The 12,452-nt window shown below is 44.4% G+C and overlaps 1 non-coding gene across 1 annotated transcript; it reads right to left on the bottom strand.

Moving 5' to 3' along the window:
* Positions 1-298: 298 nt before the first annotated feature.
* Positions 299-380, bottom strand: Trnal-uag. Its single transcript has one exon. It is a non-coding gene; the product is annotated as a tRNA-Leu (tRNA).
* Between the last annotated feature and the right edge of the window lie 12,072 nt (positions 381-12,452).

Raw genomic sequence — 12,452 nt, 5'->3', positions numbered from 1 at the left:
AATCAGGCGGGTCAAGGTTAGGTTAGGTTAGATTAGGATAAGTTACGTTAAATTAAGGTAGATTATCCTTGTTCAAGTTAGATCAAGTTAGGTTAAGATAACATAAGAGAAGTTAATCTTCAGGTGAAATAAACTGGGGTGTCTAATCTTCAGGTGATCCCCGAATTGTAATCTAAGTTCCATAAATCATTCAATACACCGCCTGCCTACTGAACACACAAGACCTAGCGGCCGGTAAGTGAACCAGGGAACTCTTGTTGGCGCGGAGAACGTTCTGCCAGGGGACCCATAAGTTATGTGATAGCGGTGGGATTCGAACCCACGCCTCCTGAGAGACTGGAGCCTAAATCCAGCGCCTTAGACCGCTCGGCCACGCTACCGTTCCTTTAGAGCACACACATACATATATACATATCTATAAATACATACATACGTACGCGTACATACAGTACATACATACATATACACGCATTACATTATATACACATGAATAATATACCTTGTATGAGCGAGGTGTGTGTGTGTGTGTACGTATGTATGTGTGTGCATGAGTGGGATGTGGTGTGAGTGGGAAGGGTGTGGTGGGCAGGGTAGGTTATGAAGGGTAGAACGGGGTGTAATAGGTGGGTAGGACAGGGTGGGGGTGGGTAGGATAGGGTGGGGGTGGTAGGATAGGGTGGGGGTGGGTAGGACGGCAGTAGTTTATTGTGCACCCCATATTCATCCTGTGAGCGGTAGCGGTAAAAGGATTACAGAGCAGAGGCCACAAAGGGCGTTTATCAGACCCCAGTGATTTTGATATTAAGGCAATGAATATTACAGAGTATTTCCAGTATATTGTTTCGTTAGTTCAGTACACAGGAGTTGACATATTCACAATCACACCAGTGTGAGGGGCATACAACAGTGTGTGGCCATCTGTCAGGCCACACACCTTACATTTAGTTGTGTTCACATCTGCCTGAGGGACATACTGCCAGAGGTACTTATATCCTAACCTTAGTCTACCTGCTCCAACATCTAGTGATCTTGTTACTTGCTCCATATACATGTTTCACTTGATACATCTCATCATGGTAAACAATGGATTGACTAGTGCCTGTTTGCACTTGTCTACTGACTTCAAATCCACCAACAAGCTTTGTCCTGACTTAGAGTGTGTTCAACTGTGACTTTGTTGGACGCGAGTTTATCTAAGGCATCAACTCTATCATGTTCACTGAAGCCCATGTGAGAGGGGATCCACAGCAGCTTGATCCTGACACTCGTATCAGTAAGGTACGGTTATAGTGTCTGACTTCAGAGACAAGCGAGTGACAACTGACGTTCAGGATGTCAAGGTCCAGTACTGAGGATAAGGAGTCAGCGATGATGAGAATGTCAGTGGGTGAATGGGCTGGGAAAACAGGGTAGGTGTGGGTAGGGCAGAGTGGGGGTGGTTAGGGCAGGCTGTTGGTGGTGGTGGGTGAGATGCAGTTCTTTACTCCTGATAGTGACCGACGTGTGTAATGTGGCATCACCGCTAGACGCTCCTTGAGGAAGTGACCTTAACCTTCCACTCAACAACCTTCACATCTCACAAAGGCACCACGACGTTCATTAGTATACACACGTGGGAGATACAACCTTCAACCCTATTTTATTTCAGCTCTCTTATCTCTCCCCACCCCCCTCCCTCCCCCACCTTCCCCCTTCCCCTCTCTCCCCCCTCCCACGGGAATTCTAGACTGAAATAGAGGCATTGGAGAATAACCGATCTCCATCCATCCGTGAGTCAGTTTATAAACATGATTTTTTTTTCCTCTCGAGATCATAAATTCACCTTGAAGTTTCTACCAACACAATAATACAAAATAATGAACTTCAAGATTACATAAAAACACACATTTAAAGCAAACAAAACACAAACATTAACCTATTTTTTGTTAGTAATTTGATATGTTATTTGTTAGGTATAGAATGTGAGTGTTGACTGTGTCTTCCGTTAGATATGCTGCCTCCCCATACTGTCCAGTCACTTAGAAGGGATAATGAAGGACTTGATAATGAAGGACTTGATAATGAAGGACTTGATAATAAAGGACTTGATATGAAGGACTTGATAATGAAGGACTCGATAATGAAGGACTCGATAATGAAGGACTTGATAATGAAGGACTTGATAATGAAGGACTTGATAATGACGGACTTGATAATGAAGGACTTGATAATGAAGGACTCGATAATGAAGGACTTGATAATGAAGGACTTGATAATGAAGGACTTGATAATGAAGGACTTGATAATGAAGGACTTGATAATGAAGGACTTGATAATGAAGGACTCGATAATGAAGGACTTGATAATGAAGGACGATAATGAAGGACTTGATAATGAAGGACTTGATAATGAAGGACTTGATAATGAAGGACTTGATATAATGAAGGACTCGATAATGAAGGACTTGATAATGAAGGACTTGATAATGAAGGACTTGATAATGAAGGACTTGATAATGAAGGACTTGATAATGAAGGACTTGATAATGAAGGACTCGATAATGAAGGACTTGATAATGAAGGACTTGATAATGACGGACTTGATAATGAAGGACTTGATAATAAAGGACTTGATAATGAAGGACTTGATAATGACGGACTTGATAATGAAGGACTTGATAATGAAGGACTTGATAATGAAGGACTTGATAATGAAGGACTCGATAATGAAGGACTTGATAATGAAGGACTCGATAATGACGGACTTGATAATGACGGACTTGATAATGAAGGACTCGATAATGAAGGACTTGATAATGACGGACTAATTAAGCTAAGGAATAGATATGAGGCAATCGGAGTATAGGTTAGGTAAACAAAGCGTTAGGCCCTGGGTATGTTTTGCTGGTGAAGAAACACGTAAAAGTATAATTTGTTGGTTAAGGAATGTGTTGGAGACCCTTTTGTTGGTGAAAATACTGCTGAAACACCACGTGACATGTCAAATATATATATAAACAACACACACACACACATACACACACACCATAACCGCATCCAGCCCATACGTGCACGAACTGATCGCTATAAGAACAGCCCAGTCCCAACCATTGTAAAAATTATCAATAACTTGTAATAAATCAGTGTATTCACTCCCAGTAAACACTACTCCTTACACTGTCACTATGTTGAAATGAATTGTAGTTTGAGCTTTTCCCCATCTAGTTATTATATGTCTTATTTGTGTCACTTATGTTACTTGTGTATTATTTGTAATTCGTAACCCATTCCCCAAATATGTAACTGTATATTTTCAGCCTTCTGGCTGCCAAGCTCTTTCAATAAACCGTTAATTATTATTATTATTATTATTATTATTACAGACACACACACACAAAGTAACATTTATTCATTAATGTATAAAAATAAACACAGTCCCCCTTCACCTCATATAAGTCATCCAGGTAAGTGCCTTGGCTCCGTCGCGATGCATATGAATGCCTTGTTACCTGTTACCTGTACCTCTTAATTAGCCTCAAACTCTCCCTCGGTAAAAATAACTTCTTGATAACTTTTCAGAGTCAGGAGAGAAACGTTAGGTTCATATGATATAAAACTAAATATTTATAATTTTCTTTATTCATTTAATGTTTATGAATAAAGTTTATTGTGAATCTTACTATGACTGCTGTTGTTGTTGTTGTTATTTGGTGTTTATTTTTTGTGTGTGTGTATTTTTCGGACCACATGAAGATTAAACACCCCTAGATTATTTCACCTGAAGATTAATCAACCTAACGTAATCCTAACCAAACCTAACCTCCCAAGACAGGTATATCATTACGATAATTAATCCTCAGGTAAAATAAACCAAGATACATACGTTTTTTTTTTCTCATGTGATTCAAACTAAACTCATTCTCCATTTTCTATACATATTTTTTTCGAATCGTAGAAGAAATTTGCACCAAGAAGGGAAGGAAAAAAAAAACTATATCACGAGATTTTATTCAACTTTTAAATATTTAGAACTCCAAGATGATTACCGGGCACTGTTGACGGCTTTTGTTTGGGCATAAGAAAGCATCTTTAAATCTGAATACACCTTCCCTTGGCTGTGAGAGCGCCATCGATCCAGAGCTAGGAGGAGGAGGAGGGGAAGAGGAGGAGGAGGGGAAGAGGGGGAGGAGGGGAGGAGGGAAGGAGGTGGGGAGGAAGGAGGAGTCAGGGGGTGGAGGAGAGGAGAAGGAGGAGGATGGGGGAAGGAAGGGGGAAGGAGGAGGAGGGCCAGAGTGGCGCCTTGACACTACGTCACCTGTGAGTGTTTTCTCCCCACCCTCTCCTACCTCTCACCCCTCTCCCCCTCTCCTCTCCTCTCCATCCTCTCCACTTAGTATCGAACTGGGTCCTCTGTTTGGGTCGACCCCCAGTTGTCCCAGTTCCTTCCCAGTTGTAAGGGGTCGTCCAGTTATCCAGTTGTAACCCAGTCCCAGTTGCCCAGTGGGGTCCCAGTTATGGGGTCCCCAGTTGTAAGGGTCCCAGTTGTGAGGGGTCCCAGTTGTAGGGGTCCCAGCTAGCTCCCAGCCCAGTTGTAGGGTCCAGTTGTGGAGGGGGTCCCAGTTGTGAGGTCCCAGTAAGTTGAGTCCCAGTTGAGGGGTCCCAGTTGTCCCAGGCCCTCCTTGTACCTCCCTCCCAGGTAGTCCCAGTTGTAAGGGGTCCCAGTCCCAGTTGTATCCCAATAGACTTCAACCTAACCTAACACCGTGTGGCCATCCTACCTCCCTACTAACATCGTGTGGCCTCCTCAATACTAACACCGTGGCCATCCTACCTCCTACTATCGTGTGGCCCTCCTACCTAATCCTAACACCGTGTGGCCATCCTACCCTACCTACTAACATCGTGTGGCCCTCCTACCTCAATCCTAACACCGCGTGTGCCATCCTCCTACCCTACTAACATCGTGTGGCCCTACCTCAATCCCTAACAATCCTAACACCCCCTACCTCCCTACTAACATCGTGCTTGGCCCTGCCATCCCCTACTAACATCATTGGCCTCCTACCTCAATCCTAACACATGTGCCATCCTACCTACCTACTAACATCGTGTGGCCCTCTACCTCAATCCTAACACCGCGTGTCCTACCTCCTACTAACACCGTGTGGCCATCCTACCTCCCCTACTAACATCGTGTGGCCCTCCTCCTCAATCCTAACGTGTGGCCCTCCTACCTCAATCCTAACACCGCGTGGCCATCCTACCTCCCTACTAACATCGTGTGGCCCTCCTACCTCCCTACTAACATCGTGTGGCCCTCCTACCTCAATCCTAACACCGCGTGGCCATCCTACCTCCCTACTAACATCGTGTGGCCCTCCTACCTCAATCCTAACACCGCGTGGCCACTCTATGCCTCTAAAACATATACAATACAAAAAATCGTCAACTACGGTAATAAATAGAAGATGAATACTAATGAATGATAACAAACGTGGTGAATAAAGGAGTATTTTTGTTTACATCCACTCCCCTCTACTCACTCCCCCTCTACTCACTCCCCCTCTACCCACTCCACTCCCCTCTCCCCTCCACCCCCATGATGGCGCCGGGTACAATAGCTGCACCACTATGGGCACCACTATATAAGAGAGACAGGTGGCGTCAGTTCCTTATTATTTTTGAGTGTTTCCCCTGCCAGATGGTAAGGCCAGATGTGATGTTGGTGGCTGTTGCCTATGTGTTGGGGAGGAAACCGTGGTAGCTTAGGGGTGTGGGGCGTTGGGGGTGTGTGGGAGCTTACGTGTGGGGTGTGGGTGTGGTTGTTAACCCTGGTAGTGCCTAATAATAAAAATAATAAAAATAATAATAATAATAATAATAATAATAATAATTAACGGTTTATTGAAAGAGCATGGCAACCGGGAGGCTGAAAATATACAGTTACATAATTTGGGAATGGGTCTCTTGATTTACAAATAATACACAAGTAACATAAGTGATACAAATATGATATATAATAACTAGGTGGGGAGAAGCTCAAACTATAGGGCATATCAACATAGTGACGGTGCAAAAAGAAAGATTGACTGGGAGTGAATACACTGGTTGATTACAAGTTATTGATCTGAGTGTGTGTTAACAAAGCGTGTAATGAGACGTAAGGATTCAATTAACCTGTATATCCACTTAATCACCTGTACGACACCTAATTACATCACAAATCACGTATATGAAAACACAACCTATTATCAATACAATAAACTTCAAAATACCTTCGAGAATACGGAGGATTCCAGCAGATTACAGCAGCAGCGACGACGTGTAAACTCCTCAGCACCAAACAATGATACTGACTCCTGATCGTGTAAACAGTGACTTATATAGATGCTGAAGAAGCCCTCATTCTTTTGACCAATCAGGGGAGAGAATGAGCATCAACAGCACTTATAGCCAATCAGGTAACTGTAGATCAATAATGAGCCCGTTTATTTGTTAGTAATCTCTTGTTATTTACTCGTTTCAGGCTGTAATTAACAAATACATCCTGTAATTCTCCTATTGAATAATTTATGCTTTTATTTATTTTTGTTTGTTTATTCGCTTAAATTTAAAGTAATATATCCCAGTGTTGATTGTGGCAGCCATATTGGAAATATAGACGAAATGATTCATCGATGACGTAAAAAAAAGAGATTTTCAGGTACATGTAAATACAATAAAAAATAAATGAATAAATATTAATAAACACATAACTTATTCTCATTTCTTCCTTGAAAATAAATTCAATGAGTAAATGTTTAGAATTATGAAGCAAACAAGACAAATTACTGAAAGAAATATTTACTTGTCATATAAAAAGATTACGAACTATTTTTCCCATCTTAGTAAACCTGAATTTCTCCTCTTTGTAAGCCTGTTTTAGTGTTATTTATAAACTGGAATAAATATACAGAGTTTATGAGGAGTCACTCAGTGTGTCTCCAGCTCTCATCAGGCCTAGTCATGTCAATTGATGTTGTTGATTATATTATACCTGTATTTATCTGACTAAATTTCTACGCTTTACCTTTAATTGCATGTATTTTATGTAATTTTTTTCTGGAATTACCTGTAGCTCTTTATCTACCCTACATACGAGGTAGTAGAAGAGAGAGAGAGAGAGAGAGAGAGAGAGAGAGAGAGAGAGAGAGAGAGGGAGCAATAATTAATTCAATAAAATCAAAAGGAGGTAGTCTTCAGGTAGCCCCTTCAGGTAGTCCCCGTTAGATAATCCCCTTTAGGTATAGCCCCCGTCAGGTAGCCCCCCTTCAGGTAGCCCCGTCCATTAGCTAGTAAGAGTGTCTATACCTTCAAGGGCATCTCTACACACGTCTGTTTAAGGCAGAGTTGAGTGAGAGAATTTATTGGTTCATTTCATTGGCGCAAGGTAACATTGTATCAGATCCCAAGTATACATAGTAGGTATAGTTATAAGAAATACATAAAGATACATATAATCTAAAAACTTACTTATCTATAACAAGAATTATACATATATAGGTAATAATAACAGGGTAATAATTTAATAATTCTTTATAATAACAAACTAAGAATATTTGACAACGATAATATTTAATATTATTGATCGTATTTTTTTAAAAGTATTTCTGATATTCAAAACAGATGGAGGAAGCCGGAGGGGAGAGACGGGGGGGTGGGGGGTTAGTGTAGTCTCAACCTCATAAGTCCACCATATTGATTAGACTGAAGACTAAAAATAATGACAGCAGCCACAGACTTGGGAATTATTGATAAAGTTGTTGAGAGGAACAAGAGAAGCCATAATGACTGGGCGGGCCGTCAGAGTGAACCCGCCAACCCGCCACCTCTCTTCTCTCACTCCTACATTCATCATCCTCTTGACTATGAAGACTTGTAGTTGGTGTTCCCGTAGTTGCATCACGAAGTTATACTCCCAGGATGTACTGAATTCACATGGTGCTAGATGCTAGTCAACTCCACGCGCCAAATGAATCCAGTGATCCAGGTTCTCAACTGGTGGAGGGAGCGGCCCGGGCTGACCTATCACACGGCTTCCCACTCCCCAAGGGATCTCTGATTGGCCGCCCGGTAGAGCCTTCACCACTCAGCGCGCGGCACCTTACTTCCTCCCCTGACAGCCATCCCCAATTTCAGGTCACAGACACACACTCGGGGAACGAACCCTAAAATGAAGGTATTAGGGAACTGCTACGAGAGAGAGAGCTAATCAGGAGATGAATATTATATTGTTCTTAGTTAATGTTTACAGCTGAGGGACACACTAATTGTCTACCTGCCTCGAACATAACTATTTTATGAAAGGTAAACAAGACAAGGAATTAATATTACGGTTCAAAGGTCATCTGTGTGTGTGTGTGCTTAACTAAATACTATACAGGATATACATAAGCCAATACATAATTATAATGTATAGATTAACAAACATTAAGTACATAAATAACAATACATTAAAATATACACATAATACATAATATCTTATTTTGTTCATATATACAAACTGAAGAACATGATCAGAGAGTGTGTTCATTTTATCACTAAGTCCACAGTCCACCATGGCTAAGAACATAACTTAGACGAGTGTTCTCTTTGAAATGAACTAAACACACACACACACACACACACACACACACACACACACACACACACACACACACACACACACACACACACACACACACACCTCCCACTTCTCAAATTTGACCTGATTTTCCCAGACGCACGAAAATTAAATATTAATAAATCTGTTGGATGTGTGACGCCAGGCTGTAGGAGACGGTGACGGCGGCCAGATGTGACGGTCACTGGTGCAGGTGATGGATGCGGGCGTCACGGTAACCCATGTGCCCAGTGCCCGTATGATTGAGTGAGAGTTTTAGAGTGTGGGGACATTTCTTGAGTGAGAGTTTTAGAGTGCGGGAACATTTCTTGAGTGAGTGTTTAAGAGAGTGTGGGGACATTTCTTGAGTGAGTGTTTTAGAGTGCGGGGACATTTCTTGAGTGAGTGTTTTAGAGTGCGGGGACATTTCTTGAGTGAGTGTTTTAGAGAGTGCGGGGACATTTCTTGAGTGAGTGTTTTAGAGTGTGTGGGGACATTTCTTGAGTGAGTGTTTTAGAGAGTGCGGGGACATTTCTTGAGTGAGTGTTTTAGAGAGTGTGGGGACATTTCTTGAGTGAGTGTTTTAGAGGTGGGGGACATTTCTGGAGGAGTGTTTTGACATTTCTTGAGTGAGTGTTTTAGAGAGTGCGGGACATTTCTTGAGTGAGTGTTTTAGAGAGTGGGGACATTTCTTGAGAGTGTTTAGACATTTCTTGGAGTGTGGGGACATTTCTTGAGTGAGTGTAATAAAGAGTGCGGGGACATTTCTTGAGTGAGTGTTTTAGAGAGTGCGGGGACATTTCTTGAGTGAGTGTTTTAGAGAGTGCGGGGACATTTCTTGAGTGAGTGTTTTAGAAAGTGCGGGGACATTTCTTGAGTGAGTGTTTTAGAGAGTGCGTGTTTTAGAGTGCGGGGACATTTCTTGAGTGAGTGTTTTAGAGTGCGGGGACATTTGGGTGTAGACGCACGCCCCCGTCCTCAGGGTGGGTGTTCGCTCGATACTGGCGCCTCTTCAGCCCGGAGTGCCTTAAGAGCCCTCCCTTCCGCCTACTCTATTCAAAAGTAAACCTTACGTGTCACGGCCTCAGAGGTGAAAATTCCTCGCCCTGGAATGTTGTATAAAAGACCTGGCCAAAACAGCAGTAGGAACGAATGTGGGTCTTGTGTAAGATGCAGATAGGGTTGAAAATTCTGGAGCTTTTGTCTCAGTGGAAGCATCAAGCGGCACCTTCATCATTACGACACGTGTTCATTAGGACGATTTTACTCTATCATCAAAGCGCGAGACCAGACGTCACTATGGTAAAAAAATCCGCCCGGGTCAAACAGATGTGACCTGTGTGGCGTGGGTACATATGACCCATTTTGGTTTCTCCTGCGGGCAGTGTTAATGAGGGTTATCTCTACCCAACGTAGCTTTCAAAACGACTCATTGAGACAAAAGTTGACCCCCCCACCTCCTCTACCCCTAAGTTCACCCCCACCACCTCCTCTACCCCTTAGTTCACCCCCACCACCTCCTCTACCCCTTGGTTCACCCCCACCACCTCCTCTAGTTCACCCCCTACCACCTCTTCCACCCTTAATTGGCCCCCACCACCTCCTCTTACCTCCCCCCCACCACCTCCTCTACCCCTTAGTTCACCCCACCACCTCCCACCCCTTAGGTTCACCCCACCACCTCTTCCACCCTTAGTTTACCTCCCACCACCTCTTCCACCCTTAATTGGCCCCCCACCACCTCCCCACCCTTAGTTCACCCCCACCACCTCCTGTTCCCCCTTAGTTCACCCCCACCACCTCCTCTACCCCTTAGTTCACCCCCACCACCTCCTCACCCCTAGTTCTCTCTACCCCTTAGTTCACCCCCACCACCTCCCACCCCTTAGTTCACCCCCCACCACCTCCCTCTCCCCTAAGTTCACCCCACCTCCTCTAAGTTCACCCCACCACCTCCTCTACCCTTAGTTCACCCCCACCACCTCCTCTACCCCACCCCACCAGTTCACCCCACCACCTCCTCTACCCCTTACTCCCCCACCACCTCCTCTACCCCTTAGTTCACCCCCCAACACCTCCTCTACCCTTAGTTCACCCCCACCACCTCCTCCCCCCCCACCAGTACCCCCAGCGACACTCAAGAAGGATTCGTGCTGGAAGTCGTCAGCATTTTCTGATCTCCCCCCCTCCCCCCTTCCCCTGCTCTCTTCCTCCTCCCCCCAGATCAAAGATTCATTTTACCCTTTGGTACCTGAGGGGAGGCCCCGAGGCATCCCCTGACGAAGGCCCTGAGGTAAAATGTTAAGGGACAGGGTGTTCCGTGGGGCAGCTGCAGGGAGGGGTCTATACTAGTTAAGAACATCGGGATAAAACTGGATGCTATAACACATGCGTCGCCATAACCTTCAGACTCCTTAACACAACACAAGGACCACACTTCACTTTTCAACCGCACTCGACCGATGTTACACTCCAAGGGGTAGGGGGAGGGGGGGGGGATGGTAGGGGAGAGGGGGGGGATGGTGGGGTAGAGGGGTAATAATATTTGAAGGTTGGGGACTCTTACCATAACCACCACAACCACAACTACTACCACCACAACCATAACTACTACCACCACAACCATAACTACTACCACCACAACCATAACTAGCCACAACTACTACCACCACAACCATAACTACTACCACCACAACCATAACTACTACCACCACAACCATAACAGCTACCAGCATTAAATACACATTATGTATTAACCTAACCTAACCTAACCAAACACTGTACTAATACTACTTACAGTACATTACCTACTACCATTGCCCCATTACAACTATCACTGCACCAGTACGCCATTATCACTACCAAAGCAATATTATTACTATCCCGGCAATATTATTACTATCCCGGCAATATTATCACTTGTCTGGCACTATTATCATTCAGCTTACACCATCACCACTCACCCTACATCACCACTCACCATTACCACTCACTATCACCACTCACCACTCACTATCACCACTAACCATCACCACTCACCACTCACTATCACCACTCACCATCGCTCACCACTCACTATCACCACTCACCATCGCTCACCACTCACTATCACCACTCACCACTCACCATCACTCACCACTCACTATCACCACTCAGCACTCACCATCACCACTCACCACACTCAACCCTTGGAAACATATTTTATGAGTAAACACGGCGAGGGTCTGAAGAAAACAATGTCGGCAGCACAAGATGAATCCTACCTCTGGTGCTGAGTGGTGCTGGGTGGTGCTGGGTGGTGCTGGGTGGTGTTGAGTGGTGAAGGCTGGTGTTGAGTGGTACTGGGTGGTGCTGAGTGGTGAAGGTTGGTGTTGGGTGGTGTTGGGTGGTGCTGGCTGGTGCTGGGTGCTGGCTGATGAACGAGGCTCCTAAAATACGAATTTTAATCCTGGATGGAAACAAAGTCTTCCAGAAATTGATAGAGTGAAGAATGGCTCCCAAAGGACGGCGTAAGAATGGAGATAATATATACCAGAGGAGACAAAAAACATCCCCGCTCACGACATAGGAGTGTGTTGCAGGCTCCCGACCTCGTTAGCACCACCGTCAGCCAGCACTGTGACACCCTAGCACTCCCTAGCACGTCTCTCGGTAGCGTCGGGGAGGCCAGTAGCACCAGTAGCGTCATCACTCCAGCGAACGTCATCCAGGGAGAGGTGCACCAAGCCGCTGAGACAGGGTCGCTACATATAGGTTCACGCGCCAGCATCTTCTCACAAGTTAGTATTGGAAATGTCCGAATTGTTTTCCTGTCCAGAGTGAACTGCCAGAGA

Source organism: Homarus americanus, unplaced genomic scaffold (genome assembly GCF_018991925.1).
Source record: "Homarus americanus isolate GMGI-L3 unplaced genomic scaffold, GMGI_Hamer_2.0 scaffold54679, whole genome shotgun sequence".
In the NCBI taxonomy this organism is placed as follows: Eukaryota; Metazoa; Arthropoda; class Malacostraca; order Decapoda; family Nephropidae; genus Homarus; species Homarus americanus.
Note: the sequence above shows the minus strand (reverse complement) of the source record. Positions and strands in the feature narration are given on the sequence as shown.